Here is a 6,191-nt window from a genome sequence, read left to right on the forward strand (position 1 = left end):
CCCAGCCCGGAGCACCCTCCTGCACCCCCAACCTCTCATCCCTAGCCCCACCCCGGAGCCCGCACTCCCATCCGGAGCTCCACCCCCCTCTGTAGCATTCATACAAGGTTCATGCACTTGGCAACATTCAGGGCATACCCAGAGTGTTGTGTAGGAGCCGTGCACACACAGCTCCTCTCAAGGGCATGAACCTTGGAATCTCGCCCAGATGACATGAACTGTAGGAAGCCTCCCAGGACTGGGCTCAAGGCCCGAGAGCAAGGAATGCGGTAGATAGAAATTGGTAAATAAGAATGTTAAACAAAGCCAGTGTATTCCTTTTATCTTTTGGAGAATGTAATGCACGGGGGGAGAGAAAGAATAAAGGAGAGGGTGGAAAGCTGACAGGAGCAGCCCGTTGGCAGACCAGCCTGCTTGCTTGCTTAAAGCTTTGTGCTGTCTTGTATTTGGACCACAACCCCCCTCCACACCCCAACCCCCTCCCCCAGCTGAGAGCCTCCTCCCACACCCTGAACCCCTAATTTCTGGCTCCACCCCAGAGCCCCCCCCCAGCTGGAGCCCTCACCCCCTCCCACACCCCAACCCCCAATTTCATGAGCATTCATGGCCCACCATACAATTTCCATACCCAGATGTGGCCCTCAGGCCAAAAAGTTTGCCCACCCCTGTAGTACACGGTGTCGGAACTAAACAACCTTTGGAGCACATGACGCCTCCTGAGTCCCCCAGTCTGGAAGGGGATCTTGCAGAGAGCTACAGCTCTACCATGTTCTCCTGGAAGCAAGCGGTAATGAACAGAAATAAAAGAGGGTGAAGTCCTCCTCACTGCTACAAGAGGCACAGAAGATCTGCAACCTATGTTCCAGAGGGACCATGAAGGGGACTGCATTCTGATAGACACAATCACTGAGAAATTTCAATAATAGTCTGATCTCTTGGGATAGGCACATTTTCTAAGAACCTGCTCCCAGATGAGACAACTGAGCGTTATTCTCTGAACATAGGTATTAAAGAGAAGTCATGTTCATTTTAAGAGTTAAGATATGGACTAATTAAAGACTAAATTATCTGTGGAATAACTGAGTATCGCTGGCATCAGTGAGCACTGTTACAGGGCACCTATTGTACGGGAGTGAATGTATGTAAGAGTGCCCAAATACTAAGCCAACGGGTGCTTTAGCAATGTGTGTAACAGTAACGTAATGATAAGACACCAAATGCATTTTGCTTGTGAATGATCAGAAAAGCCATCAAAGCATTAGGCCTTAATTTCAGTCTCTGGTAAGGAAAGGCCAAGCCTGGAATAACAGTGTAGGCCCATTAACTATATCACCTGGAGAAGCTTTCACAACAACTTGCCAATCTGTGTTTCTCTCCAGCCAGTACTATCCTTGCCTCGCTTTAGAAGTATCACAATAATCCCACATTAAAAATAAAAGATAACAGTAATGACACAAATTACTAGTGGGAAGATATTTACATTGTCTTTTTCATTACTGTATAGTCCCAAACACTTGAATAACAACCTCAGACCGAGGCCTGATTACATGACTGTTTTGGATGACAATGACTCAGAACTCGGTGTGCAGCAGTCTAGATCTGCAAAACTACATCAAATTCTATTTTGTTGTACATTTTATTTCTGGTATTTTTACATTTAAAAGTACAAAGCAAGGGAAGTTAAGCATTACATTGAATAACTCCTTCTTCTAGAAATATATTGGGTCCTGATGTAACATTGAATTCAAGCCCTGTGTATTTCATATGGATATATATTTTGCAGGATATCTCCTGTCCATCTGAGGGCAACATCATCAACATCGTTCTTAGTTTTCCTCAGTACTTATTCAGGCAAAATTTCCAGTCAGTGGAAGTTTATCTGAATAAGGAATGAGGGAAAATGGAGATGTATGTGCATGCGTGTATATATATATATATATATATATATATATATATATATATACACATATATATACACACACACACACTCAAAGGTACAAAGATTTAAAAAAAAAAACAGGCTATAAGGCAAGATCAACCCCTCATATCTTCATGCTACAAAAACATAACACTTTCCACTGTATAGCAGTAACAATTATTTGCAGTACAAATATTAAAATACGTTTTCATTTTGAAACCAAAAAGACTATATAAACCTTGAAACTAAGGCACTATGCAACCTGAAATATTAATATTTCAACACAAATCACAAAACATTGTATGGCGTGGGTTAGGAAACCATAAACTGATTTGGGGTGATCTGATACAACACAGTTCTTTAATGGTAACTGACAGTTGCTTAGACTTCTAGCAGAAGACAAAAACAACAAGTTTCAACTGTGGAATCATTAAAACTACACTACAGTATATCATAAAAACAGAGATAAATAGGTATACACACAATTTTATAGCCATAGCTTTGTACAACCATACACTTGTAGAATTTTACTATTCTTTATGAAAGAAAATAATCTAATATGTAAAATATAATCCTCTGACATTAAGACACACATTAAAATGGGTGAAATTACCTTCTAACCCACTCATTGATATTTCTTAGATAAACATACAATGCATGTATTCATTATCTCTGTATGGAATTTTCATTTTTTCAAGTGGATCTCTTATCTGGAACAATAGAATATAATCCATACATAGTCTTACCTACCAGTTATTTACACTACCCCTACAATCTTCCAAAATACTGTTTGTATATTCTGTGACAGTTAAGGTATTTGGTCCCTGAGATGTAGGCAGTAGATAGTGTTCTCCAAATATACACCAAGTAAGTGTGACTACCTGACTGCCTTCAGAAGCACTTTTACTAGTGTTGATTTATCTTTCTCTGAGGCTGAATCATGTTTCATAATCATAATTACTATTAACAGCGCCACTTGGAATTTATATAGCACTTTAACAACTTTCAAATGGCATAAAGACATTAACTATTAATCACTGCCGTTTCCTTGAATTTGTTTTTTTTTTTTTTTTTTTAGCAGTTCTGAGTCATTTGGGGGCCATTTACTAGGGACTGAAATAGGGTAGGAAATAGAAATCAACTAGCTATTGAAGTGGGCACCAAAAACTACATAGTGTTCTTTTTTTTTCTGTTTTACCAAATTCTTCTCTTACGTATAGCTGATCAACCCAATAGCTTCAAGGAAGGGGTACGGGCATAAGGGAAAGCAGGGGCTGGTTCTGATGATGTAATAATGACAATTTTTAAACAACTATCCCCACAATGGAAGAGCCTCTCTCAGGGAAGGCTCTGGGAATAATACAGAAGACACCAAACTAAGACCTTTTGGGTTCTACTGAGATAGATGGTGGGTTTTTTTGTTTTGTTGTTGTTGTTGGTCTTTCATATCTTTTGCCACAGTTATGGCAAATCAAGAACAGCACAAACCAATGGCATTTTGCCTTAATATTGCCGTCAGTGGGACTATTGACATAAATAAAGCAGATGGAATGTGGCCCTCTCAGATATTCGAAGGAAAACAAAAGACTATAGATGAATAGATTGAAGTGAAAAAACTCTTGCACTTTTAATTAATCATTTTGTGATTGAAACAGCCTGTTGAGCTTGGCTCAGCAGCAGGGCAGCTGTGTCTTAGACATACATAGATGACTGATATTCTGTTTAATGGATTTCCTGGCCATGGTATCTAGCAATCTCGCTTCCCTCCCCAAGAGGGAGGAGGTTAAAGCACTCACCCTCCTATTTTCACATTTCTCCCTCCAGCTGTCCAGGGTGCTGGAACCCTTCTTCCTGAAGAGCAGAGAAATAGCACCCCTGCTCACCAATTTATGACACAACATTTGCATTACTTCTGCTTCCTCACACTCAGCACTATATCCCACACAGCTGGTGGGGATACAGTGCTGCACCCTGCTGTATGGTCTGAAAAAGTGTGTGTGTGTGTGTGTTTACATGTGTGGAGAGGGTTGAGCAGACCAGACATTTCCCCAACTACCCCTGAAGAGACACTTATTTCACCCTTCCAGCTCCAGTCCTTGACAAAGCCTTTCCCTCCCACAGGATCCCTGAAGGTGCATCTAATTTGGTAATCAACTCCCTCTCAGATTTATTACCATCCAACACAGAAGAGCATTAACTGGACTGGGGGGAAAAAGGGGGAGGGACTGTGCAGTTAAAATATGAGCCCACCAGCCTGTGAAAAATGGATCTCAAGAAAGAAGAGAATTAAAACCATATCTTACCTGGCAGTAGCAATCCCAAAGGATGGTGTCTACCAATTTACAGTAGGTGAGTCCACACACACACAAACACACACACACAGAGCCCAGCCTGGAAGTGGCAAAAGTTTGAGGGAAAACCTCCTCTTACAAGCTACTCAGCCCAGAGAAGGTAGATCTTACACTGGAGGTAGAGAGAGTGAGAAACATAGTGGGTGGGTAAACTGCTGTCTTTTGTTCTGCTTGAGGGATCTCTGTGTTTGTCTCCCCCGCCCCCATCCCCCACCTTGTCATTTCCCCCCCTTTCTTCCCTCCTATAGATTGCAGGACACTAATCACACTGCCAAAGCAAAGACCATGGGTGCTGTGATCTCAAATCCTGGAAGAGCAGTTAACCCCCTCCATCCCCTTGGGATATTTTTCTTTGCAAATTGATAATACTTTTTTTAAAATTTAGTCCTGATCTTCTTAATTGCGTGTTCCCAAGAAATAAAAGACTTTGGGGGGGGGCGACTTGACAAAAGAGGAGAGAGTGGGGGCTGTAGGGAAGAAAGGGTACTCACAAAGCTTTCTCTTTCTATCCAGAGATTCTTTTATGTCAGCAGTTCTTGGTGGTGGTGATTTGCATCTGAACCTTTGAGACCATAGAATTTTAAAATATGCCCTGCTTCTCCAGAAGCAGAGTCCCCTCATACATGTACCAGGAGGGAGGGATGCATTAAAGTGACAGAAACTAATTTCATACTAGCTCCCCCTTTCTTAAAACTTTGAAAGCTGGCAGTGGACCTTTGCCAAAGGTGAGGAAACTTGTTCAACACGGGAGCTTCTGAAACCTTCCCCTCTGCTCCAGCCCTGTATTTTACGGATCTCTAGGTTTTGGATGTTTAAATGGCTGCATGAATTCATACAAACATGTTATATTAAAGAGGGTGATTAGTTGCAAGTGCAACCACTGAGATTGTGAGTGGTTATAAATCCAGCACGTTCCACTAACTTGTGAGATTTAATTAGACGAACATTGGTAGGTATTACTGTAAATTCTTCTTCCTCCCCCCTGCCCCAAAAGGGTATGTCGCTATGGTAGCTAAAACCTCAGTGACACCGGAATTGGTGCCGAGCCAAATACAGGGCCTTGGAGCATATTTCTACTTTATTTGATTTAATATGAATTTTTATCTGCTCCTTAATTATATCTCCATTTTTGAGTTGTTAATTTGGTTGGAGTTTTATTATGCCAACGCACAAATCACATTTTGTACCGAGGCGTGCTTTATGCTCTGGTTTTGTGGTTTTTAGAAATTCAGAACTATCTCCTCCTCCCTTTTCGGCGTGGTCTCAGGGTGCCTAAAAGTCCATCGGAATCAGTTATTATGAGAATCAGGATCATTCCGAGAAAGGCCTACAATCTGTTTCCTCCTTCTGTCTGGAGAAACAGAGCCTTGCCCTGCCTATCCAACCTTTAACCTTATCACAAGGTCAACTCGCACCTTCACTCCAATGAGGCAAACCTCAGCCCCCTGAGTCTCTCCCCCATGCTGCTCCATCGAGTGGGTGAAGTTCCTATTCAAAATCCATTAAGCCACCACCTGATCCTCTGTCGAGTCACTCCTCCAAGCTCCCATAATGCAAACAGGAGACTGCAGCCTGGCAACAGCTAGGCAGGTGCTAAGCTGTGATTACTGATCCTCATTCCCTATGAATTGCCAACATTTTCTTTTTGTTACCCTGTCATCTCCACAACCCCCCACCTCGACCCACTGGCTTGACTCATCAACCTCTTATGTCTTGTCTTTTATACTCTGAGCTCTTTCAGGCAGGCACTGACATTTGCTGTATGCTTGTTCAGAACCTAGAACAATGGGGCCCCAAACTGATGGGACCTTAAGCGCTAACACATTAGAAGTGTTAAATAATAACATCATTATCACCAAACAATTCCTGCACAACAAATCTCTTGACTCACCATCCGTAATGTATTCAGCACTTCTCAACAC

Source organism: Lepidochelys kempii, chromosome 1, assembly GCF_965140285.1.
Source record: "Lepidochelys kempii isolate rLepKem1 chromosome 1, rLepKem1.hap1, whole genome shotgun sequence".
Taxonomy (NCBI): Eukaryota; Metazoa; Chordata; order Testudines; family Cheloniidae; genus Lepidochelys; species Lepidochelys kempii.